General features: G+C 40.0%; 1 protein-coding gene across 3 annotated transcripts in view; it reads right to left on the bottom strand.

Annotated features, from left to right (window-relative positions):
* The window catches only part of GRAP2 (GRB2 related adaptor protein 2), a 119,159-nt gene that overhangs the window by 59,387 nt on the left and 32,455 nt on the right, over nucleotides 1-27,317 (bottom strand). Inside the window, exon 1 of one of the 3 annotated variants that reach the window (XM_055711855.1) lies at nucleotides 21,986-22,158. The exons of the other annotated variants lie outside the window; for them this stretch is intronic. The gene's annotated coding sequence lies outside the window, so the exon portion shown is untranslated. Of the gene's footprint in view, nucleotides 1-21,985; nucleotides 22,159-27,317 lie in introns of those variants that run through there. 3 annotated transcript variants of the gene reach the window in all.

Here is a 27,317-nt window from a genome sequence, read left to right as displayed (position 1 = left end):
TCCCCTGTTAACAAAGGAAGTGTGTTTCGTACACTGGGGATATAAAGACAGAAGGCAGCAGGTAAGAACAGGAGGGCTATGCTGAACTGTGAATCTGTCTGGCTTTGTCAGTTATCATAAAGAGTTATAAAATCTGTTAGTATTCAACTCCAGCTATTGGCAGTTGGCAGTGCAGTTAATGGACCAAATGATGCCTCAGAGGCATTTTTCTGCCCGATTAACTCCAGGAAATTTAACACCTGTGTAAAAAGTATCCCCCCCCCTCCCCCCCAATAATTAAAAAAAAAAAAATTCTCAGTAGAACATTTTTCCAAGGCAGCATCCATGTCACATCAAAACCAGCTTTCTCCAGCACCCAGGCAAGCAGCAGCGGCCCAAGAAAGAAAAGTTATTTGAAAACATGAATTCACCAGAGGCTTATTTTATATAGGTAACAGTGATGTATGTAGAGGGGAAGAGTTGATGGATATCTAATGTTTATTTGTAATCATCATTCTATTCCCCCACCTTCAAAATAACAAGTAGCAAACTGATGGTGTTAGCAGTCAGATACTCCAAATGAGGATGCAGAGTTGTGGGACAAGAACAACTGAAACGAAGGTGGTGATTTTATCTGTCATCTTTTTGGACTTAAGCATATCTTGCCGAGTACCTGCCATATTCCCAAATACAAGGGACCATAGTAGTTTATTGCCTGGCTTTCACTGACAGGAACCAAACATCCATTGCAACAAATGTACAAACTGCCATTTAAAAATTACATTATAGATGAAACTCTACAGAGCATTAAAGCTTTCTCTGGGTCCTCTGTGCTCTGTCTACGAAGAATGATGTGCAGCTCGGAATACTTCAGGATAGTTTTTACTGGGACATTGTGGTGTTTGGGGTAAAGTTCATTTTATTTCATATTGTAAAGCTGCACTCTGAGGTCCCAGTGAGACACCTGTTTTGAACTGTGCCATGTACTCATTCACATTTAATACTGTTTTACATCATGTTTAAATATGTAATCCTGTTTAAATCTATCAGGTGCTACCTAATATGAATAAAAATATCACCATTTGACTCAGCAACATAGACAGGGGATTAGACTAGTTGACTAAATTGGTCTGCCGCCTGGCTATGAGTCAGCAGAAATGAAGACCCTTAGAATTTAAAATGCTGTGTAATTTGCAGGACTACATTTATTAGTTGAGAATAAATGCATAATAACGTATATCTATAAAACTGTGTGGGTATTCCAGGGCAAAACTCTTTACCCCCTTAATGCTGCATTGTACTCCTGGCTGCTAGTTTCTGCACAAAACCCTATTTTTAAACTAGTTAATTAGTATCTAGTTATCATGTCTTACATCTGGCAAGTGTAAGAAATATTTCACCTAGGTAGTTAAAATGTTCAATTTGGAAGCTGTTTTATACATAAATATACCATCCATATTACTCAAGGTATGTGCATAATGAGAGAGTGTGGAAAGATTTCAAAGCATTGAAGAACTAATAGTCTTCAAGGTAAGGCAAAAATGCCAGTGCTCTTCCCTTAATACCAAAAATGGGGAAGAGCACTGGCATGACCTACATCGAAAATGGCAAACTGAAAAAAACCAACATACCAAACCCTATGAAATTATCAAGCAGCTACTCATTCCGCAGAGTTTACAGTAGAAAATACAGACTATGGCTGGATCTGAATCTGAATTGAGATTTTCAGCAACTGAATTGCAGAGCAGAAGGAAAAAAAAATGAAGAAAATAAGGAAGAAAATTCAAACCTGAAAGATTTTATCTGTCCTCAGAGAAGCACTTTTTAAATAAGTTGTTAACTAGTTATAACTCCACACTGTATCACTGTGACAATTTCTCCAGCCAAGGCAACTAATTCTTTGTGCACTCAGGAGGGGAGGAATATGTCCCCAAATATTTTATGACCTCTTATGAGGAAATGAAGGGTAGCCCCATCTCTCTTATTCTTACCTGTCTGTGATTATTTCAGTGGGCTCTGTGAAGACCTACTGCAATTGGTTTGCCACCTTACTGAATACAAATAATTTCCTATTAATTGTGCCACCTGCTTTTGAAAAAGGTTTGGAAATTATATATATATATTTTTTTTTTGTTTAAAAACCATTGTTATATTATGGCAATATTCCACCATATTCTCACCAAATTTATTAGTATCAGCAGCATCCACCACAACCCAACTCTTCCCTCTGCTCAGCAGGCTGCCTTCTCAGTGGATGATAAAACTTGGCATGGATAAAGAGTAAATCTTACTAGCGATGCCCACACGTGCTGTGCAAGGGCTTGTACTTGATCTACAGTGCTGAAGGAAGACATGCAATCTGATTACAAAAGGGAATTTTGTAAAGGGTTCATCTCTATGGTTGTTCAGTCTGCACACGCAAAGTTTGCACATCTATTTTTTTAAAAGGTTTGAGAAAAAATCTGCTTCAGCCCATTCTGATTTCCAGGCATAGCCACAGGAATTTAAGAAAGCAGGGCTTTCCTTTTCCTGCTTTTTCATGCTTGGTAATACTAAAAGCACTTTACTGTTTCGACTTGCTAATTAAAAATCACTGTAAGTATTAACTCCCCTAAAAAGGTAACTTATTCAGGCGTAGTACTGCACAATGATATATGATATTTTGCACTTCTGTTATAAAAATAGGGAACTACTGTGATTTCTCACAATATGACAGCAGCAGGGAAACACTAAGTTTTTAACAGTAATGACATTAGGTGGTACTCTTCCTGATGTTAGGGGTCTAATTCTTACTGATGAGAGTACTACTGTAAAGGCAACATAAAGAGGTTTTTAGATGTTTGAACACTACCATACAGTTTCATTCCCTATTTTGCATCCTGAACCATGCTCCCCAGTAGCCTAACTTGCTTGCATGTTAGAATGCTCCTGAGCTCCAGCTGGAGCCAAATCCAGAAGCTGTCCTTGTAAGGAATTCTGAGCACACTTCAGATGTGGTTGCAGACCATGCCTAGAGCAGCCTATTCTAATTGCATCCTGACAGTATTTCCCAAGCATGGGAAATATTGAGCATGCGTGAAATACTGTCAGCAACAAACTATTAAAATACAGTTCTGGCAAACTAAACATCAGCTTTAACATTATATGGCCACCTATCACAGAATCACAAGATGTTTGAGATTGGAAGGGATCCCTGGAGACCATCTGGTCCAAACATTTGCTCAAGCAGGCACACCTAGAGCTGTTGTCCAGATAGCTTTTGAATACCTCCAAGATGTGAGACTCCACAACCTTTCTAGGCAACCTGTGCCAGTGCTTGGTCACTGTTACAGTAAAAAAAAGTGTTTTCTGATTTTCAGATGGAGCCTGCTGTGTTTCAGTTTGTGCGCGTTGCCTCTGGTCCTGTCAGCTAAAGGAGATGGAATAGCCTGCAGTGAGCCAAGTACATGGAAGCTAATCCACATATTTTATTCCTGTTCCCAAATGAAATGTGTAGCACAGGACTATCCTTCACAAAATATTTTGTTTGTTTCAGGGAAAGAAAGATGCAAGTCTTGCAGCTCATGGTCAAATGCCCTCAGCACTGTCAGCCACTCCTTGATACAAGGTTTGGCATTGATCATGTCTTTATTTCCAAAGATGTAAAGTATTACTGTCAGTCAACTTGACAAGATTTTTCTTTTGAAATTTAGCCTTCAAACCCAGAAATCTCAACAGCCAGTCTTGCACAAATTTTTAAAACTGGGCAGTAGCTAGGACCTACTGCTTTTAACTCTCTTTTAACCTGTGCCTGAGCTGCTACATTCTTTATTGATTCTTTAAATGGCTGCTACAGCTAATTTATTGCCTTTCCCAGAATTACAACCTATTATTACTATTATTATTCATTTACTTAATTGTTTCTTTTTGCTTCGATGGTGGAAGATAATAGCCATGTCATGGTGATACAGCACTAACTCTGGGAACCAGCCCTGGTGATGTCATGGCTATGTCATCACAGCAGACAGAATGTTGGCAGTGGCCACGGAACAGAGGAGTCATTGACACAGCAACCCAGAACAGGTATCAAAATGGTTGTGCCAGGCCAGTATGTAGGTGAGGAGGCTGAGATGAGCAAGGGCTGAGAGGAGAGGGCAGGGACAGAAGAGACTACCTGTGGTGGTGGCAGCATGGCAGAGGGGAGTTGAGACAGGACAAGGAGGAGTTAACTTTTCTTGCTTCTCCAGACACCATAAGGGCATGTGACCAAACCGTGGCACACTGCTGTCCGCTCCCTCCTTGGCCACTAAGCCAGAGAGATTCAATGCACTGCAGGATGGATTCCATTCCTACCTATATTCCATCGTGGTCTCACAGGGAGCTGGAAGGACCCCACAGCCCTGGGCAAAGGGAGTTCCGCACCTGTTCTCCCCAGTTGGCCAAGGGCTAGGTCCTTGCTACTCCAAGCACTGTAGTGGCTGTGTCATGGCAGGTAGACCACTAGTGGTGGCCCAAACCACCATGGAACTGGTGATATGGGGGGCTCAGGAGGGATGTCTCCTGGCTGTCAGGGAGAGGTGGGATGGACAGCCGTGGTGTGAGGCTGGAGAAGCCCTGGGCAGGGAGGCTGGGGCTGCTTGTGGCAGTGGTGTGACTGCTCCATTTGTTGATTCTCCTATTACAACCTCAGCTTTGGTGAAAGATACAAGGTCATGGTTTACTCCTGTCATGTCCCTCTTCTGCTCCAAGATGGAGACTGTCATGACTTCCTACAAGGACATCTACCTAAGCATTATGGAAACATGTATAGCCCCTGTCTCTACCCTGTCATTGTCCCACAAGCATCTGGATGATGCAAGCAGCCATTGAGAAAGGGAGCTCCACACTGCCCACCTTCTCCATCTGAAACTTATAACAATTTTTTCTGTTTATGAAATATGAAAAAATTCATATACCTATTGGCTGTTTTTTACTGTCTTCTTTGGGAAACCTTTTGGGGCTTTTCCTTTTGCATAAGGATTGCATAAGCCTCAATTTCTTAGGAAGCTGGGCTAAAAAATTCAGAACATATTAGGTGTCATATCTAAAAATAGAGTCTGCAAGCATGGATATGTAAAACAGTTTGCTGCCTTTTTTTAGCAATGTAGCAAATGTGTGTGATAAAGGAAGGAGCAGGTCCTTCAGCAGGGTAACTGAACCCAGCTGGCTCCTTCTGAGCTTGTAAGAGTCCCTTTCACATCTAGACTTTAAACCTCTGATGGGCTCTCTAGGATGCAGGAATGAAAAAATCTAGGATGCAGAAGAGACAGCACAGCAGAAAAGCTGAAGGACTCATTTTATTTATAGGCACCCACTGTTACACCCTATAATAATTAATTCCATTGGTAGGGCTGAGATCAGTTTATCCTTACCAAAAAAGTGGAAGGAAAATCCTCAAGTGAAACAGCAGAAAATGCTCTCATTATGTCCCTACAATGCCTAGACTGAAAAAATTTTGCTACCGTCCTGATAGGACTGCTACTATCACAAGAGCAGCTGAACCACTCTAGCAAAATAAATTTTTTTACAAGATGAGCATGTGCGATGTACTGTGAAACTGCATGCGGGGACCTGTGCTTTTAAGAATAAGGAACATAGCTCATGGCAGCCAGCTGACCTACATTTACAGTTGAAGATGTAAAGTTGACCCACAGCTAACCTACAACACAGGAGTGCTAGTTAAATGGACCATGTCTCTTAAAACAATAAACTGAGCAGGAGCAGCAGCATGGGAACAGGTTTGTTTTACTGCCATATGTAAGCAGCAAACCAGTTCAGTACAGCATGCTGAGCCACTGCTGGCGGGGAAACACAACTCAGAGTAACTCCTGCCTCCTCAATATGCTGTGTTGTGGGAAGAAAAGCACACTCTTGGTATGTGGAGGTAAACCCAGGCTTGGTAGCTCTCCCAGCAGTGAGATGGCAGCGTGGGCTGAGCTAGACAACCCAGATGAATGTTGGGGCCTTGATGCAGGCAGTAAGGCTGTGGCAAAGCCAGTGCTGCTGTGCTGTCACTGCCGCCAAGCCCACGGTATCAAAGCTCACACAAGCAGTGGCCCAGCCGCAAACACAGCTTGCCATGTGAGCATGGATAACCTTCAAAAAAAGCAAGGGGATAAACAGTGCATTTGTAGTGTTGCTAGGACATTAAGAGAGGGGAGAAGGAGACAGAAGCAAAACCTTCCCCAGACGCAGTGGCAATAAATCGCATCAGCATAAGGAGAGAATCTTGCACACATGGGACCAGATTTTTAAGCCCCACCAAACAAAGTAGATCTGTTGAGATCAGCACAGCGCTGCTTCATACTGCATGAGGATCTCCCTGCTGGCATAAATGAACCTTTAGAAAAACAGGCTCCCATTTAGTTTGCTGAGTCCTGCCTCAAATACACTGACTTTTTTTTGCATAGCTTTCCCTTTCCCTCCGGGGATCTGCACAGTCATATGACCCCTAAAGAGCACATGAGCAATTACTACTACAGTGGAAAAGGAAAGATGTAAAAGAAAAATTGAAAGTTACTACAAAACAATGTGTGTCCTAAACCTGCCTATTAAAGACAAACCATAACTCTTATTTAAGCTACCTTGCCTGTGGTTAAATTACCTCACATTGACATTTCATCCCTGGCAAGCATGAGTGACAGTTCTGTAGTTTGGAGTTTTATAAGACAGAGCCAGAGCAAGAAAAATAACTCTGCTGTGCTCAATAAGTGTATGTAAATAACCGCAACAGGAAACCATCATTAATAAAGTCCAGTCAGAAAGACATCTCCCTGATCACTCAATGTTACTTTCAATTTCATTTTTATTTTTTCAGAAATCTAACCATCTTTTTTTTTAAACTTTCACACAGACAAGACTTTTCCTGAGACCAGCAGCTCCTGCCTTGCTCAAGACCACCATGTCTGGTCTGGTGAGATCAAGTAGTGTCAAGAAAAATTAAGTCCAAATCTCCATGAGATAAAGCATTCACTACACTTCAATATAGGAACAGGTGTCTGACTTCACTGTCAAGATGATATCATTCACAGAATATAAGAATAATTGTACAAACACAGACCAAAGGTTCCCCTAGTTTAGTATGCTTTGTATGCATATTTTAGTATGCAGCAGGAGAACATAAGTACTATTTTGGGAAGGATTACAAGGAGCAGCATAAATTCTGGGTGATATTTTCCTGAAATAATCTTCTAGCTTCAAGTCATGTAATAGCTTGAAGGAACTGACATAAAGGGTGTATGTACAGCATCACGTTCAACAGCCACAAATACATCTATTCTCTGAATTTTTTTTGGTCTGTTTTGAACCCCTTTCTGCTTTTGGCCTCCTCAAAACCCTGTGGTGCTGAGTTTCACAATTATATGCTCTGGGGAAAGGTGTTGCTTTCAGTTTGTATTAAAGCTAATTTATTATAGCTTATAAATTCACTGGGTGCCCTTTAGTTCTTGTGTTGTGAGAAATAACAAGTAGTCATTTCCTATTCACTTCTCTACTCCACATCTTTTATAGATCTGCATAATATCTGCTGCTTTTTTTCCCCCAAGTTAATGAAACCATTCGTACTTCCTCCCATATAAAACACTCTATACCTTAAATCACACTCGCTCTCCTTCTCTCTAATCTTCCTAGTTCTGTGCAGTAGTCAAGATTGAAAACACACCAGGAATTTATACAGTAGTAGAACAATGCTTTCCATCTTATTCCAGTCTTTTCTCAGTAACCCTTAACATTCTCTTTGCCTTTTTCACCTCTGTGCAACAGTGAGCTGATGTTTTCATAGATCTACACAAGGCAATGGTAAGATGTCTTTTAGAACCCGTCACAGAACGGCAAAGAACACTGAGAAGATAAAGACACTTAGGGTCTGAAAGGAGGATGATCGCGACACTTCTGAAATTGTGAAAAGTAGAAATGTGGCAGTTTTGCGGTAAGCTGGATTGATTTCTTGTGAGACACCTACCTACATAGTCTTGGTTGCTATAAAGTAGCATGGAGAATTCCTCCATTGCGGCACAACGGTAGGGGGATAGGTGAGCACTGGACCTGAATTGGGTGGGTCAGTCAAACACAGATCCAACTAATTGATTTGGAATATCTGATTAAGACCGCAGGGCCTAGCAGTAGAGGCGGAAACCAAATCAGTTTTAAAGGAGGACTTGTGAATCTGGAGGCAAATGACCCTTTATGATAGTAGGTATACAGTTCTGTAATGTAACGTGGGTCACTGGAGAATGATATTCCAGGCTACAATTAGATGAAAAATGATGAACAAAGGAAGAGGTGGAAGATTAAAGAAGAAAAAGAAATCATAGTGGGAAAGGTTTCAAGAGAAGAGATTTTTACAACAAGAAATAACACAGAGGACATTTTGGACAAATTGTTTACACTACATTGTATCTTTAAATATATGCACCAAGTAGGGTCCCTAATTAGCTGTTCTTACTTCTGTAACCAGATTTAAATTTTTCTTGATGCTTAACGCGTGAAAAGAAACCTGAAACGTATTTTATGGGAAAAGTGATATACAAGCAATGCAGAGCATGAGTGACAAAGTAATTATGTTGCCTGAACTACCAACACCAAGCCATGAAATATACATTTTTAAGTATCTTGGAGATGCTCACTGACTTAGCATAAGATCCCCCACTTCATCCCAGACAATGCAGGTCTCAGAAGAAAAGATGGGAGAGAAAAAACCACCAAAATGCCAAACAGAAAAAACCCCACACTCAAAACAAATCTTCCAGCTTAACCGCTGAGTTTTGAAGGAATACATTTCATCCACACAGTGCTGGACCTGTGTGCATGAAATTCGGCATCACCCATACAGATGCTGAATTTTTAAGCAGATCAACCCTTTCCCTTACTGTCTTGAACATGCCTTTGCTTTCCTGCTGGAACCTTCAGAAGTAAATGGCTTGGGAACCCCTCTGTTGATCAGGGCCAGCGCTCAATTTTTTCTTATGTGAATCTAGCACTCTCATTCAGCTTTGTTTTTTGTGTAAATTCTAATATATCTCCTTAGTAACTCTGAAAATGGCCTCCATGCTGAACCGGAATACTAGACCAGAAGAGGAGGTTACTGTGCCACATATGCTGAAATAGCATTTGCAGGCTTATAGTTATTTTAGTGGTAGTGCACACCTCAGAACAGACATGTGTGTGCCACCTAGATTCAGAGGGAACACAGATATGTGCAGAAACATGAGCCTGGAATTTGTTTTATCAAGCCTGAAGAGGATGAGATAAACCATAGCAGACAAATAAGAAGGCTTCAGGCAGGAGAACAGAAATAATGCAAGTTTTGGAACAAGAGAGAAATGCAAACACTGATGGGCCGCTCCAAAATAAGACTTTCAATAGACACAAGTTTAAGCAAAACAAACTACAGTATTGAATTCAAACAGTTCAGTTGCTGCCAAATGCATCAGTCTAGTTGAAGGCAATGCTGCTTAATGGGCAGCAGTGTAATCCATAGCTCTGACAACCATTTCACTCCTTGACAAGGTCTTGGAAAGGAGAACTGAAACTGCAGGAAGGTGTCCTTCTGAACATAGGCGATAGCATTGCTATTGATCTTCATTGTTTACCTTTGTAGTTGGCTTTACAGCTTCTGAATACTTAAAAAGCTGTAAGAATTCTTTAATTGGCTTCTTATAATTCTTCAGGTCAGAGGGAAGAGTTAGAAGTTTGGATTTAAGATCTAGAGAGTTAAGCAACTACAATCACGCAGCAAATGAAAATGTAGACAGTGGGCAAAATATCAATTAAAAAAGTCTACTATCCATCACTTCATTATTACCTCAGTTCTTTTGACTGGTTTAACTAGAACTGCTCTGCACTAAGACAGACCTTAAAATGTAATGATATTTAGATCCCAAACATTGTTAATTTACTTTCTTTAGCCTTTCATAGAAGTTGCATCTCCTTCGGCTTTTTTTCTTCCGGTTGATCCTGACACAATCAGGCATGGCTATTGGAATAATATGTCTATCAAGTGGAGCCCGATCCTCATTTAGAAACAAAACCAAACAGCAAGCCATTGTCTTAATTTGGAATTGAACCTAAAAAAATAGCGTTAGAGATCCAATAATGGTCTGTCTATTTTTCCAGTCATTTTTCATTTCAGAGTTCTCTATTTTCTTTTCAATGTGAAAAAACCCACAGAAATGCTGAAAGGATTCCACCTCCCCAGCAATTCTGGTCTAGTTTTTCAAGTCTAAGAGGAGGGGGCAAAACAAACATCAGCCAAACCTTTGGATGCTTACATGAACTAAACTACCAAGACTTTCAAGTTGTGCCAGCTCTGAGCAGCGTAAAAGGGTTTGGACTTCTCAGATATGCTCTTTCTTTGTTGTGAGAAAAAGGAGCAAACATCAATGTGGGCTGTTCTTTTTTTGCCTACTTTTCTTATTGTTGTTATAATTGTCTTGAAGAAAGATAAACAAAAGCAAGAGAAGTATGGATTTCAGCGTGCTTCCTGAAGAGCTTTGTGTTCAAACTTTCATCCTGTGCATCATCAAGCAACTGCTTTCCACTTCTACATGTCTGTGTCTGTTAACACACCCACATTGCAATCCTGTAAGATCATACACAATTATGTCACTCACAGTTACTGCTTCCAGTCATATGTCAATCACAGTTACTTCCCTGTCTACCCTGGGTGGCTGTCAATCTCTTACCAGGGCAGAATCACTTTAACCTGCTCTAAGAATTTATGCCTTTTGTCATGACTGTAGTCCAGAAATATCCTCTGCTAATAACAGGTGTTGGCAGTATAGAATCATGGAATGGTTTGGGTTGGAAGAGACCTTGTCCTGACATGCTTGGATGTTATTCAGTATTGTTTCAACTGTATTTCTTCTCATCATCCTCCTTTAAGCAAGTTACTTTTATTCTAGTTTAGAAAAAAACCTTAGTTCCCTGTTCAACTGCTTTCAGCAGCGCTCTGATAAACCCAACCTCTTTATAAAACTGGTGTTCTGCAGTAGTTTTTAAGCCTGTTCTGCAAAGGGAGAAAAACATCTCAAATATTACATGCTTGGATGCTAGCTTTATTTGTTGTCACCCAGTATGCGAGCAGAGAAGCCCGCTATCAATTTCTGATTTCTGCTTTAAAAAATCAGCTTCAAGGGGAAGTCAAAGAGAATTTCACCTTATGAAAACAGGCATGAATTGATTGACTTTACTGGGACAATACCCACTCGTTTCACACGAAGACCTGGCCTACCATTTGGACAGAGCCAAGAGATGTAAGACCTCTCCCCACACAGCCTCATGTATTTTTCACTGACACGTGCCAAAGTTTCCACACCTCAGAAGGCATATCGGGTATGAATTTCCTAGGAAGGGCTATGTTCAAATGGGCTACATTCCCTTCCTTGGGTACTTGGGATGCTGTGGGTGTCGTTGCACATGCCTTCTCCCATTTCAGATGTGTCCAGCCCTTCCTTTTATAGCCTATTACACAATAGTGCCATGCAGCTCATTTAATTTAATCCTTAAGTGCTTTAACACAAATGATGTGATAAAATACAAAGTATTAGAAGTTGCTATCAACAGAAGTAAAACTGTCAACTGGATAAAAGACAGCCCTTCTTAAAACATACATTTTCAATAGCAGCTATGGAAATGCAGTACAAAGATACTTTTTTTTAGAACAAAGTTTGGTCTAAGCATGAAAGTTGCCCTTTAGTAGATTAGGTCTACTAAATAGGCCCTCCACTTTGTTTTAAAAGCAATCAGAGAAGCTTGAGAGTGCTCACTGGAGGATGCTGTCTTCTTGCTGTAACACAAAGGAGGAGCAGCTCTAGTTGCAGTAGAAGCACCAGTGATATTACTACCTGCAGCAGGGGAAATATTCTACTTTCCCCTAGCCCCTGTTGCAGAGGAGAGAATCAAATACTCAATTACCTTCGATGTTAAGTATCTGCTTCTAATCGTCTGAATTTCTCATGGTTACATGCACAATCATCTGCTGTCTTAAGCATTTAAAAAATATGGGCACTTGGGCCAAGTTCACTACACACCAACACCAGTCAAATAGGTTGCAATCTGTAACCACCTCACTCTTTCTCCTCCTCCTTCAACTTAAAATGAATGAAACAAATCATCCTGATAATGATCAGAGTGGCTTGTATATGAACATTCACTCTTCCATTTATCATTTCTGTATTTCTTTTTCATCGTGACTTGATAGTGTTCAGTGAAGACGAGCAGATCCCCTCCACTACCACTTTATCATCAGGCTGTTTTGCCAGAAGCTGAATGGCCACCAGTAGTTAACAATGCTGTCAGTGATATCTAGAGCAAAAGTATGATGTTTAAAATGTGCACAGCTTGAACAGGGCATATATCCTTGTTAACACAGGATCTTCAACTTCCTGAAGTTTATCAAAATAAGTCTGCTTTGAAAATTACTGCTTAATGAAGTATTAGTACAGATAGCAAAGCAGGTCCTACCCCATATGTTGTAATATCTATTTAAAAGTCAAGTCCAGCCGACCAGGACGAAATGGTATAAACATGGATTTCAGAAGAGCTCTGGTTTGATTCAGGCAACTATTCACAGATGTTAACTCCTTGTTCTTGAAATTTCTACCCCGTGGTGTTGAAGTTCCGCATTAGTCCTGTTGCATACAGATTATTAGTCTCTTTGTTTGTTCATAGGCTTCCTTCATCTTTACATTTCCCAGCTTCTCATGTTCGGAAGCCTATCATTACATTACATGCTACGAAATAGAGAACAACACAGTGGAGTGACAAACAGCCTCTAGAGACATTCGGTACAACAAGGGGGGCATCTTCAAAAGATACTGAAGAGTCATTTGGGAAGGATGTGTAGTAGGGGAACTTTTTTTTGGAATCAGACAGGCATAGGGAAAGAGGAAGACAGGGCAGAAAAATAGAAACAAAGATCAGAGCCACCTGACATGAAAGGGGATTTCAGGCCAGGAGGCATCAAAGGAAAATTCATAAGTTTATTGAGAAAAACTTATTGTTAATGTTTTTAAGATCTATTTTGCATAGTGATAGCGTAATGGTAGCAGTCCCTGAAACTGAGTTTTCTGTATATGGATTTCTAACAGCTGACATGAGCTTAAAATATCTTTTTATGTAGGAGCAGTTCAACTTCCCCCCAATATGTTCTGTGCTATCCTTCCTTCTATTTTTCTGTTTCACTGAGACTAAAATCAGCTTCTTTGAGGACAGTCCACCTCTTCCTCCTGCTGTCTCATCTCCTGCACCTCCAATGAGAGTTCTCTATAACGTCACCGTTGATGTCACTAGCAGAGGGCTAAGATGATAAATATAAGGCATGGGGTGAAAGAAGAATTTGTAGTGAGAACAAGTCAACTACCAAGAATCAATTTTTTTTTTTGTCTTTTTCATGGCACTGCTTGTTTCCTTAGTGATGAAAAATGAGGAGGAGTCAGACGAAGGAAACTTCAGTGATTAGAAAGTGAATCGGGTTTAGATTTTTTATGTATTCAGTGAGATTTCAGTAACTTTACATTCATAATGAAGACATGAAAATGAAGACAGTCTAGCTGTGCAATTGTGTTTGGTATGCATATAGGAAGTGTATACAGAATAAAAAATCCTTTAGAATTTTATTCCTTGCCTCTGATTATGAAAACATAGGAGAGTGTGTTACTATTAATTGTGCATATAAAGCAGGCCATGAATTTCCTTCTAAAAAGCCTGTGAAAAACTGAGGGGATGAGGGGGGGTGGGGTGGCAATGCAACGACAAAAAGATTAATTTTTACTCCTGATAATGCAATAGGTCACCCCAAAAGCTGCTGCAGTAAAAGCCAATTAGAGAGTCGAAAGAATGGAAAGAATGGAAAAAGCTTAACTATACCTAGGACTGCAGTCTCCTTGCATTTATTCTGAAGAGAGAAATAATTATTATACTGTGTTAGAAATTCTCAAATAAATTTGAAAGACTTGTTTGCTTATGAATATAGGGTCTGTTCCAGAAACCTTGGAATAACAGACACAAACATTTTAACATGGCTTTAGCAAACACCTGTGTTAAAACATAGTGAATTTATTCCAGGAAATTGCCACTCTGTTTTCTATATTGTTGCTTATCTCAGTTATTGTTAATTAGACTGTATCACATATACATTCTTGCTCTCACCATACGTGTGAAAAGCACAGAATAGAATTGGGCCAGAGGAAGTGATTCAACATTAAAAAAATCTAACAAAATTGTAAAAACCCAAAGCAATATCAGAACATCTGCATTAATTATACTTCTCCTCACACCTCTCATACCTCCCAGATTCTGTATGTTGCCATCACTTGATAATAATTGGACAAGAACATCATCGATCTCATATACTATCAGCATCTAGAAAGTAAACAGCTCTGTATCCAGTTGCTAGATACATATTCACTTGGTGATAATTTTGATTAGATTGAAACATTATCTCCTCCAAACTATTTATTACTGTCTTTTTGGTGCGGATTATGACTTGTACATTTGAACCTTGTAAAACAAAACCTATGAATACTTTTCACGTGCTTCAGTGTGAGGCCAGCTCATTAGCTTAAGTAGGTGATGGTCTTTTGAGGCAACTTATCTGACATGAATATCCACACTCAGAATGCAAAAAGATACTTTTGCATTCCTGGCAATAGGGAGGGGTTTTGTTTATTTATTTACTTAATATGAAAGCTTGCATTTTAGCTGATTATTATAAATTAGGCTATTGGTCTTGACTTTCTATCCTGATCTTCAGTAAATCTTTTTTGCCAGTGATGAGAAAATGCATTTATTTAAATAATACTTGTACTGTGGTAGCACCTAGAGACTCCTATGAGGTCTTAATTTCACTATAAGCCATGATTTAAAAAACGGTCTTTGAAAAGCATAATTTTGTTTTGAGAGAAGGCACAGGCAAATCATGAGCAGGGGAAGGCAGCAAGTGACATTGTTTGGTTAACTTAAGCAGCAGAATTGTCTGTGGCTGCCTGAACTGTACTTGCCTCAGTTGCAGCTTACTGGCAAGTACTTAATTACATTTCTAGGTATGAGAACACTACAAACAAGAATACTTCTTTTCCAGTCAGATTTTTTTGTGCTGGCAAAATGGCGGAAAACTAGCAGTGCTCTCAGTTAAAGTCATTGCATTGCTTTGCAAAAGCAGCCTCCTGTGCTAGTCTTTCTTGTGTAGTCTAGTAAATGCCATGTGTATTTCCTACTTACAAACTCAATTTCAGAGCTGCTCAGACCCTCAGCTATATCCCTTAAGAACAGAGAAAAGGTACAGTTCAATTTTTAATAAGCAGCAGCAACCTGAAATTGGTGCAAGCTGCTTAACTCTAGATAAAGCTATGGCAGTTAAACCACGGTTAAAACCCCAAAGAGAGAATGATTGAGAATCAGGAGCACATCCAAAAAACCTGCAAATTTAATTGACTCTCGTGATACACTGTAAGCAAGGTATGACTACAGTCATATGAAACTCAAGAAATCTTTATTTTGTTTTCTCAATCTTCCTTTTCTTTGAAAGCAAAACTAATTTTGTTGTTCACATTTTTCATGCTGGAGGCTTGGCTACCTGCAGTGCACTGCAGTAAAATTTGAGGCTAACCTCTTTAATGAAACAGAAGATGGGTTATAACTGAAACTGTCATATTTCCCCGTGGTAACTTTTGAAACTGATCTAGCAGCTTAGTCCTCCTTTTCTCTGGCATTAGCTGCAGCCAAAAAGCACTCCAGAACACAGGTTCCTCACCTTAATACTAGAAAAGCCATAGCAAAGCACATTAATTTTACTTCCCTTTAAACTGCCCTGCCCCACCCGCCACCCACCACCTGCCCCCTCCAAAAAAACCCCAACAACCCCCCCCCAAAAAAAATCCCACGGGCACCAGAGTGAGCCCCCAGTCATGGTACAGAGATAGAATTTTTAATTGGTTATGTCTAAATAGGAGACTTCTCTGACTCAAATTTTTTTTCCCCAGCATCTTCAGTGAGTACTCTGTAAAAATAGCCCTGAGTTTACTAGCAGGCATCTCTTTGGAGGGAGGAATAGACTTAAAAAACGGGCCTTGGAATGAAGCTGCAGTGAGAAGTCATTCTCTCAGCTGCATTTATAGATGCAATTTTTTCACATACCAGTATACTAGAGAAGCAGTTCTGTGTTTGAGTATTGGATTCTACCTACTGCAAGTGAGAGCAAGTCAGACCCGCAGCCTTTCCTGTAATATTCTACTCAGGCTTAGCACAGATGAATTATGGTGGTCAGGCCACTGGCCTGATCTTCCAAGCTTTCTCCAAAAGCAGACAAGTTTGATGCTTAAATGCTGTTCTTCTCAAGGTAGGCAGTGACCTTTAATCTCTGAGATGTCTAGAGCAACCTGACTTCTCTCTGGCTTAAACCAGATTTGGCTACTGAAACTTGTGGTCTAACTAAACCTGTTGTCCTACCATTCTCCTTGACCTGGTTATACTCTGGTTTTCTTTGCTTTTAAAAGTTACCAGGGATTTGTTAAAAGTTTTGGCTTTATCAGGACAGTCTGTGAGATCTGAGTATGTATTTTTTTCTTAATTTTCCCAGCTCATGAGACATTAAAGATGCAGAACTGTCTTAAGATGGTGAGTGTCAGGTTCATTATCCCTAGTCTAAGCTGTACCAAAGCTGCTCACAGCTTTAGAAGCAAGAAAAAAAGTCTGAGACACTCAGGCCCTAACCAGCAGGCTGTACTGCAGTAGTGCAGCAAAAACAGAACTGCATAAATACATTGGTTTTAGCTTACCTATGTTCCCTCGCTGGCATACAACCCATTTCTAAGCTATGTCAGAACAATTTCTATGGGTTAATTTTCTTTAATGTCAGAGTAAGAGCTGAGCAATTAATTTTTTTTATTTCATTTTGGAAATGAAAGAAGGTAAAAAACCCTTCAACTACATTACTGGAGGTTTTTGCAAGCAAAATAGCCAGCTCTATTTCTGTTTAGATAAAACAGAATCTATTTCTTCTGAGGTACAGCAATGAAAACAGAAAATAAGTGATTTTTAAACATTAACTGCTTGACAGTGTAAGTGCAATGAGCTGCTCTGCAACTTGCATTACGAAGCATTTAGAATAATCTCCAGGTACCTTTGAGAGACAGAACTGAGAACAACTTGTCTAAACAGCCAAAAGCTTCTGCCCTCAGTGTTAGGGACAAAGATTCTTTTTCAGATCACATCCACAGCATTGTGCTTCTCTGAGAAAGACTCTCATCAAATAACCCTTTTGGTAACCCCTTTGTCTTTTTAACAACAATGAGAAGAAAAAGAAAAAAGTCTAAAATGACTGTTGGAAAATACTTCACAGCCAAAGACTGAGCCAAGCCTTCCTTTAGTGTTAACAGATCTGTTAGGTGTACAGATCTGGTGTGGAGAAAGCATTCATTTGGCCAGCTGACTGCCTGTGAGTGTTTGGGTATCTGCATCAGAGTGCAATGCAGGGAGCCCCAAACTGCTTCCAGGGCAGCAGGGCAAGTACACTGAGCCCAGTATTGCACTGTGCATACGAGCTAGGTAGGATCCAGAAGCAGCACCGTCACATTCACTGAAAGCTGTCTCAGGGCTAAAAAGCCCAGCTTTTTCAGTGCAATCTCCTATGCACAGTTCTATCTTGTCTGGATATGAGCTGGTTCACAGAGCCTGGGGTATGAGAAAACAATTAGAACAGTAAATAAAATCCAAACATAAGTATCTCTGTCCCTGCTTTAATGAATTTTTGCTATACAAACAGCAGGCCACTGGATCAGGCCTGGCTCCTAAAATAGATCATAGATCATGCCAATTCACCACTAGCTATGGTTTAAGATCATTGAACATGGATAAATCCTGTTCTCTTCTCCACACACACATACACAGTGAACTGGCATTAGGATTGTAGGAACAATTTCCCCCAGCTGTTTCAGCACACAGAACAAAAGTACTTTCCTTTGTCTGATCCAAACCAAGCCTTTTCAATTTAAAAATGAAAAAAACAAGAATGTTCAATCCAAACCAAAATATTTCCATCTTGTTTCAGGCATCTTTAACTGAAAATAAAGCAAAGGAAGTGAACAATTATGAACCTTACATGTAAAAAAGCAGCTTGCCAAAAAAAAAGTTAGATGCAGAAATTTTAAATCATCAAAAGATACCTTTTTTTTTTTTAAGATAACACAAACTACCTGCTTAGAGAAGACTGCAATGCGACTTTTATCATTATTAACACTGCTCACTTTGAATTAAACACTTAAGTGTTCATGACAACATGACTGGTATCCCACTTCCCGGATGAATGCCTAGCAATTCATCCCCAGTCTTCAGCTCTATTAATATTTCAATTGTCCCACACAAAGCAGAAAAGCTATGACAGGAAATTTCTGAAATAGTGTGTGCCAATCTCAGACAACCTCTCCCTCTCATCTAGGATTTTCTTGTGGGTCTGGTAGGTAGGAAAAGTACGTTTAGGTCTTCTCAGGTGGAAAAAGGACTTTTCATTTCTTGGATGATCTTGGGTGAAAATGGAAGAAATTCCTTCAGATTCCCTCCCTAGCAAATTCAATGTTAATTCTAGAGTTGTTTTGAGAAGACTAAATAAATCACTGAACAAGAAGTCACCAAACCTTTATCTATTTACTAACTAGACAACAAGAACAGTCACCAAAGAGGAAAAATATCCAGGAACTGACATCTGTAGTGTATGCCGTTAAGATTAATTTCATTATCTGTGGGAAAAACAGTAATTTATGCCAGAAGGCATCCAGCTTTGTTTAAATAATATGAGTATCCCAAAGAGTAACTTTTATTGCTGGTCACAGGTAGGTAGTTCATGGCAAGCTTCTATGGCCCATCACAATCCAGCCATACTCTGTGAGTGGTTTCAGCTAATGCTCATCTTTCAGACAAAAACATATGAGCCTTTCTTACTCCTGTGGATTACAGCCAACGACTTCTGCTTTGTTTGAACATATAGACATTGAGGTATTGTAGTGCCTGTGATGTTCAGACCACCAATCTCCAACATTAACCATGTTGTTACAAAGACTGTGCTTGTGTTTGGCTCAAAGAGGTATGAACAAACTGATTTGTCACTTATTACCTCAGAACTGGAACCTCTTTATTCTGGTTTCTAACCTTTTGCCCATTAGACAGCTTTGCACGGTCAGGTTGCTGGTTCAGGTGGGTAATCTGGGCAAAAAGCTACTTAGTTCAGCAATCCAGGGAGCCTTGCCTTCCTCCTTTTGTGTGAGTAAAGACAAATTGACAACGACTTTGACCTTTTTGTTAACACCAAACGTATTGCTGAAGGGCTTCAGCTACGTTGCAATGCAGAGAACTTATGTTTTTGTTTGTTGAGACCAAGGCACTGGACACTTCAGAAGTTGCTGGGAGTCTCTGCTGAAGCTCCACTACAGTTTGTACCTGCAACAGCTACACAGGCTGTTTGAGCGTGGTGCCTGCCTTCAGGTCCCACATGGGGAGCAGCACGAAAGCGGTAGGTGATGGCAATATAGCAGTTAGAGGGAAGGAGGCAACACTAGTGAGGTCCTTGCTCAGAGAAGGGAGGGCCCTGCGTGGGTGAGATGGCAGAGTGCTGTTTACAAGCACTTTCACACTCCTGGCTTGTGATAAACAAATGAACCTGTGTTTCTCACAGGCAGGAAGCATGTGAATGTACTTGAAAATAGCATCCAAGGCTTCACGTGCAGCGGGAAGCTGACAGCAACTGCCCCAAAGCCTGCCACAAGTGCTCGGTAAGGCTCTGGTAGCACCCGCTCTGTTCGTGCTCCTGCTTGCTGCACAGCTCACAGAGCAGCGAGTCTACCCAGCTCCTTCTGAAGCCTCTGGCTTAAGAGAAGACCATTTCTAATGAGAGGGGCAAAAGATGTTATTTCAGTGCGAGATCTTGCATCTCTTTGAAACAACTTCATATTTTCCCTCACTTATCTGCTTCTTGTTCCCAGAAGAGGATACTCCTTGCAGGCTCAATGCCTGAATATCTTCACATCATTAGGTATTTTTTCCTGATACTACAAAATACACCCCACCCCACCCCCCCCCGCTTTGTCATATACCTTATGTTCTGTAATAAAGGAATGCATGCTGCTATAAACACAAAATGTTTTTCCTTTCACTGCCTATGGTTGTTTCCATACGCTCCATTTTGCTGGCTTGTGTGCCTGCCTTTAACTGAAAACAAATACACTTCAGCGTGATAGCCCACCAATCTTCCCCTGCAGCACTGTCCACTGAGTCCCAAAGAGATAACAGTACTTCTTGCCTTTTTTGTTTATGCTGGGTACACTTTGCTAAAATTAAACTCCTGTCGAACTATGCCATTCGTAAGAACCTCTAGGTTATTCTAAATGCAAGGGGTTTGTCTTGGTTATTTTTGTCCCACAACACAAAAAGCTTTGTATGTGGAGGTCTTTTTGTGTGGACTCTGCCTTTTACATTCTCTCTGATATATTTTCTTATAGCATTTTGAATTTGCTAGAAGAGGAATGCCCAACCTTTTCTTAGAAATGAGACATTAACTATGACTACCTGTTCCATACATAAGCAGTGTAACAGAGCAGTTTCTACTCCAGTGCTCCATAGATGTATGTTTGAACCTGTCTAGATAGCTCTCCCAAACCATGTAAAATCAACATCTCAAATATATTGTCCATAAGCTGTTGCATGGACTGCCAAACTTGTTTGGTAAATTCTTCTCTTTCTAACCATTAATTTTGGTTCTCTAGTGGCTGTCTTTTTCTTGGCCTGGAAACTTTGTAACTGCCTGTTATTTCATGAAGGACATCAGGAGACAGCAAGAAGTAGGTGAAAACATGTTTTCCCTCTTCAAACCATTTGCAGCTATCCTAAAATCTCCCAGACTTTCCAATTTTGTACAAATGTAATAACTTTCAAGTTTCTGTTACGTGGTTTCATAACTGAGTTTTACTCTTTGAGTTAACAGAAAACTATTTAATACAGCTAGTGCTTCAAACCCAGCTCTTGTCAGAAAATAAAGGTCTGTTCTGATTGCCTTCCTTTTCTGGCATCCCTTCTTTGCAGCAACAAAGTTCTGTTTAAATCCTTTCCAACTGTCTCCCATAATTCCAGGGGAAAAAAATATTAATCTCAGATGAGGCTTTTAACTGTACCATTTTTCCATTCAGGATATTTTTAAATTTCACATAACTCCTAGCACTATTGTTGCTCAGCTATCATTTAAAGTCTACTTTGTTGAATCTTTGATTAGAATTGCATACCTCGAGCTGCTGCACAAGAAAAGCAACATAATTGTTTCGGGTAGCTGGGCCACAGCTTCTTAACTCACTACAAAACCAGGGCATCAGAAAGAACAGCAGAACACACTGCCGTCCCCCCAGCTACTATCCAAATTTTGAATCACCCAAGTCAAATGCACCAAGCCCTAATACTTCCAGCTTTGTACACTGATTCGGACACACCTTTTGTTCCTTTTGAGAAGATTTGCAGGAAAACAAAGTGAGCTGTAATTGAACTCCTTCAAGGTCTCCACTCCCCACCCCAAGCTCTAGCCATAGGAGCCTAAAACGAGATGCCTAAGTGATTATACAAACCAGGAATAAATGGACCCTGACATTTCAGAGCTGCCTGCAGCCAGCTGCTCACCCTGGCACAGTGTGCCACCCGCAGCACGGTCTCTCAGGCAGGTGCAACCCATAGTGCCCTGTACAACCTTGGATGTTGAAACTGGAGCACACCCTGGCTACCTCCCTGCTTGGGCATACAAAAGGACCATACACACTAGTTCTTGTCCAAATGCAGAGCTGGGGCAGGGGTCTGGGCACACAAAGCAGGGTTACAAACTATGCTGTGGAGCCCACCCACCTCACCTTTGACAAAAATGCCAAATTCGAGGTCCACCAGCACTTTTGAAAGCCATGCAGTCTCTTGAAAATCCACAGAAGAAATCAGTACCTCAACTTGAAAGCATTTGATCTTTACTAACCTTGATATTTTCACAGCAGGCCTGTTCCCCTGCTTGTAGAAGTTAACAGCCACCACCTCCTTTTGAGGACAAAGTTCAGGAGGGTCCTGCACAGAAGCTTTTAGCCAGCCCTTCACACACAATCTGTTTTTCTTTCAGGAGGTTTATAAAGCTTCTTGGAATGGCAGAAGCTTGGCTGATAGCATAATTGCCTGGTGAACCATCTCTGCAGTTCTCTGATATCGAAGGAAATGATTGTTGGGGGGGTGGGGGGGTGGGGGAGGGAGGAGGAGGAAGATAGGGGAGAGAGGAAGGAGATTAGTTAAGTGAAAGTGCATGATAAAAACAGCGTTTCCTGGTATCAAATCTTCTGTGGGAGAGTTTTGGGTGGATAGGCCAGCATGTACATCACAGCGATAAAGTAGCATGAGAACTAGAGTCCAGTGAAGAATAAGAGCCGCTCAAATCACAGGAGAGGAAAAGGATCTGCACCTGTGACAGTTCTCAGGTGGAGCTCTGTTTTACAGAAGTTACACTTACCACCTTCATACCAGGTTCCAACATAAGAAAGCTAGAAGGCATCAACTAGTGTATATGTATACATGTTATTATCAAACTGAAAGACTTTCAATGTGTTTTCTGCTGAAGCTGTAGCATGAGAGTCCTGAGTGAAAATGCCTACCCAAATTTAAGATGCCTAAAGCTTTTTCAAAATAGATAGATTTGTACAGACATTTCGTGTCTTTCCACTACTGGAGAAATAACATTGTCTCATATTTGTATAAGTAGTGGAAGAAAGAGGAAAAAAGAGAAGAATTAAAAACCTGTCTCAAATGGGGTGTCTGGTAAAACATATGCAGTCATTATCAAAGGACACAATGTATCTACCTTTAAAGCAGTTCAGTAATCAATTCAAATTCCCCATTGTATCAACTGTTTAGTACTACAGGCAATTACTACACTGGCCTCTCTATTATCTCAGCTCTATTTCTTTCAGCAATGTCATTACTGAAGGCAAAATTTTTTTCACTTGCACATTCTCAAATCAAGATATAAATTTAAACTTTTTAAAAAAAATCCCTTGTCATACTTGCTGACTCTACTTTGTAATCTTTAATGGAATATGGCATATCAGGCTACCAGAGAAACTGCTTATAGAGGAAATCTCTGAAAAATATCTAGCTTTCTCAAAAAAATCTCTGGATTGCAGTGCACGAAGAACAACGCAGTATATGCTGACCATGAGAAGCTAAAGCAAATCAGCAGCCAGGAAAGAAACGATAGCACAGATCTGTCTAAACCACAGATCTGCAGGGACTCACTCACATGACATCAGCTTGTGCAGCCCAGAATTGCCTTGCAGCCGTTAGAAGAAACTGTACTTCAGATCACCTGGAGGAATCTCTCACACAACAAACAAAGCTATCTCCCCATGCTGACCTTCTTCTCATACTACTTATACTACTGCCATGCCCTTAATTTGAATTAGCTATAAGCCACATGCAAATCTGCATTCCGTACTTCAATAGCCAGAGTACCTCATGAACACAACCAAACTGTACCACAGAAGATGCAGCTGTGCTATTGCAGTTGCACATTCGCTAGAAGGGCATGGGCCAGGTTCAGTGCTGCCAATGGAAGGTCTGAGAAACTCCTCACACTGCGGTCCTCCTGCGCATCCATCATAACAGGCAACTTGTACCTGTTAGGAAAGCTGTGCTGCCAGAAATCTAACATGAAAAATTGACCGAGAGAAACTAGTAAGGGAGGGGAGCCACATTAACAGACTTTTCCTACCATTTAAAGAAAAGATGGAAAAAATATTACCATATGCATTGGATTTCTGCAGATGGTACCTTCTGTTGCACAGTCGAGAGAAAAATGGATCATACTCAATTTTTACGTAGGTCCTACAAAATTTGCGCACATCCCTCATATGCCAAGTAGGTATGTTTAGTCCTCTTTTTAATTTACCACACTTTCTCTCCATACCAGCTGCACATTGTGTTTTATACTCTATCACAGTGAGACAACACAATGCTGTGGGGCAGCCGCTGGATATATATGTACAAGACTCCAGTCTTTTTATGCAAGCAGCTTCCAATGACTCTTGCTTTGGGAGAGTTTTCTGTGCAGGCTGGAAATATCTCTCTACCTTTCCTTCTCCACATGGCTCTGAGTTTGCTAATGATCACATTTAAGACCATTTGGTGCCAGCAGCTAACTTTTAGGGCTGCTCAGTGAATATGCTGTATCAGTGTGGGATGAGTGGGTGGAATGTTTTCTACTGTTTTACTTTTTATGGGAAAATAGAACTAATCTGGTGGGTTTAACAGTTGTGCTGTCACTGGTATGGCCACAGTGAAAAAGAATAAATTGTTCAGTCTTGACAAGATCTTCATCAGCAACAGCAAGATTGCTCATTAGATTTCACAGCATACACACTTCAACTACATTCTGTACATCTGTGGTACTGTCAACTGTTTAGGATATTTTATATACACACACACACACACACATTTTCTTTGACTTCAAGCTCTGATGCTTGTGGCTTAGTTTATAAACAAACAAGATCCTGAATCTTGACATTTCACTTCATTGCAAATGCCTAATCCTTAGTACTCCAATTTGGACCCAGTACATCAATGAGAGTCACTCCAGTAAGAACCACAGTATCGTCACCAGAATGACTTCTTTGGAAGAGTCTATGTAAAATCAATTTTACTGGTTGATTTTAGTTCATTATTTTCAAACTAAGATGGTAATTTGTTTTCATGCCAAATGTTTCTGTAAATCACCTGTATTATGATGTATTAAAGCATTTACAATTTGATAGTCAGCATTAAGAACAACCAGATAACCAAGAAAAAGTTTCCATGTCACTCCACAGTGCATTATATTAATTAGCAAGAAAACATATTCTGCATTTTTCAGTAATAACAGGTCTGTTAAACCTATGAGGAAGTTTCTGTATCAATTCTGGGTGTTGTGTCCAGACTTCTCTCAGTTCACATATGCAATGGCAGCCAAAGTTCAGGGCTAATGGTGGATGGACAAAGAAACACACCATTTTACAAACCCTTTCAGTGAGGGCCTTGGAATTACCTTCTCAAAGGACAGAACAAACATGAGAGGCCTGGTATCTTCCTCTCATGTCATGAGCCGGAACTTAATGTTGAAGTATTTTCTCAAAAGAAGTTTCAAAGCTATTGCCTAGAGGAGCAGCAGAAAATATTTTCTTCAGGAAATAATTTAAAGCACATTTTTTGATCCCATGGGTGCATACAAATCTTATCATGAATGTTTTCAGGGGAAAAAACCCAGCTCTCTGACTTTCACCTTCTCCTGGGGTTCGGTTGACCTACTGTCTTTAAGTCAGTTATCAACACATGGCGTAAGTCCCACTAAATTTTACAGCAGAGATAGTTTCCAGACAGGTTCATTGCTGCCTCTCCGATATAAAAAAAGCATTGAATCAGCTGTCATCCCTGTTGTCTGACCAAGACTAACTCACTTGTTTGTTTCACAAGATCACAGGATGATGAATCATGAAGAGATGTGAGGCCTATATTTAGAAGCTGCAGATTAATTTGCAATAATTTGATCACTTCAACTCACTTACTAGGGCATTGATCACAAAATCCCAAAGACCTAAATGTCATACAAGTGCTTATTCTTATTCTTCTCATACTGAGGTCTATGCTGATCTAGACTTCCTCTGGGGATACAAAAGGAAATTCATTTTTAGTAAATCAGGCATTATATTGGAACACCATAATGGCAACACTGGCTCAACAGCTAATGAAAAACAAAGCAATGTGATTCATAAAGGGCTTTTATTATATGGATACTAGATTGTCAGCCCCTTGGAAAGCATCTATTCTATTGCTCAATTGGGTTAAAGTTTCATGTTTTGCCATTGCAAATAAACTTTTTCGTAGTTTTGGTGGTTAGGAACTTTTAGCGTCAAACCATCCATTGATACTATCAAAAAGATTGTCTGAGGACATCTTAATCTGTTGTGAATGGATAAAGAGTTTTCCTTATCTTGACACTGGCATACTGATACTGGTTTATAAAATCAACTTCAACAGTTATAAAGTATTAAAAGAAAAAGCAATCAAAATATGAAACCAACATGTTTTTCAGAAGTGTTCTACCAGTCGTGGTTTATAGTCATGTTTATTTATTACCATTTTTACTGAGGTACTGAGAAATAAAATTGCTAAAAGATTCCTATCTTCTAAACTATATTTACAGTTTTCTGATGATAAAGAGACTGTCATTGTCCTTCTGGACATGAGCTTTGAGCAGCGCTGTCCTGTCTCAAATGTGATGAAGCCATCAGGGTCTTTCTGACTAAATTACAAGAGAAGTCTCCACTCTCTGTAAATACAGTCCATTTAGCAGTAGAATAAGACATCCTAATCAATGAAGAATCAGTTATCTTAAATACAGCTGTTTTATCACAAATTTTTTATTCAATAATGAAAGAAAATCTCAGGGAGCACTAAGGCATTCTCAACTTCATCAGAATTCACTGAATAGTCTTTTTGCTATAGTGCCTTGTTTCACAATGAACCAAGAGTGCTGGCGTGATAAACTGCTCCTATTGCCTTCATGTCACCAGCACTTAATTTTGCCAAATTGATTTATCTTGAGAAACTGTAACAACCATAACCTGCACAGAATGCTTCCCATATTGTTATGGATTGCCCAAGGCAGGTTGGAAAGTGATGTGTCCCACCTCTGCACTTTTTTTTTTCTTTTTTTTTTTTTTTTACTTTACTCTTTCATCAATATTACTACTTTCAGGTAACTTTTTGGAAACAGGACTCTTCCTTAGACCATATAGCAGTCTGAATATATTTCAAGCCTTTCTAACTTTGCTGAATTGTACTGCCACTGACAAGACCTACATGATTTCCCTTTATTAGGCAGGGAGATGGCCCTCAAGTAACCCAAGCCAGAATATTTGGTGTCCTAAATTATTGGACATGTGGAGATTTATTGCAATATCCTGTTCTGCAATCAGAAAACAATGCTCATTTACTTGCTTTTTGTTAACAAAATTGCACAAAAATCTCTATTGATAGCACTGTGATTAGAACAAGTCAGTAATATACTGGGGGATAATTACTTATTTTCATCATTTAATATATTTTACTTCTCCACCTCCATTGGGTCAGTATCTCTGGCTGGTAGTCTCTTTTGCAGTTTCATTCCAGTCACACATTTCACACCACATAAACATCTAAGTGATCTTAACATGCATCAGCAGAGAAAACCAAGGAGGAGACTTGGGTCACTCACAATGCCAGCTGGGTTCACTTAGCATTAAGAAATGAGTGCT

Source organism: Falco cherrug, chromosome 5, assembly GCF_023634085.1.
Source record: "Falco cherrug isolate bFalChe1 chromosome 5, bFalChe1.pri, whole genome shotgun sequence".
Taxonomy (NCBI): domain Eukaryota; kingdom Metazoa; phylum Chordata; class Aves; order Falconiformes; family Falconidae; genus Falco; species Falco cherrug.
Note: the sequence above shows the minus strand (reverse complement) of the source record. Positions and strands in the feature narration are given on the sequence as shown.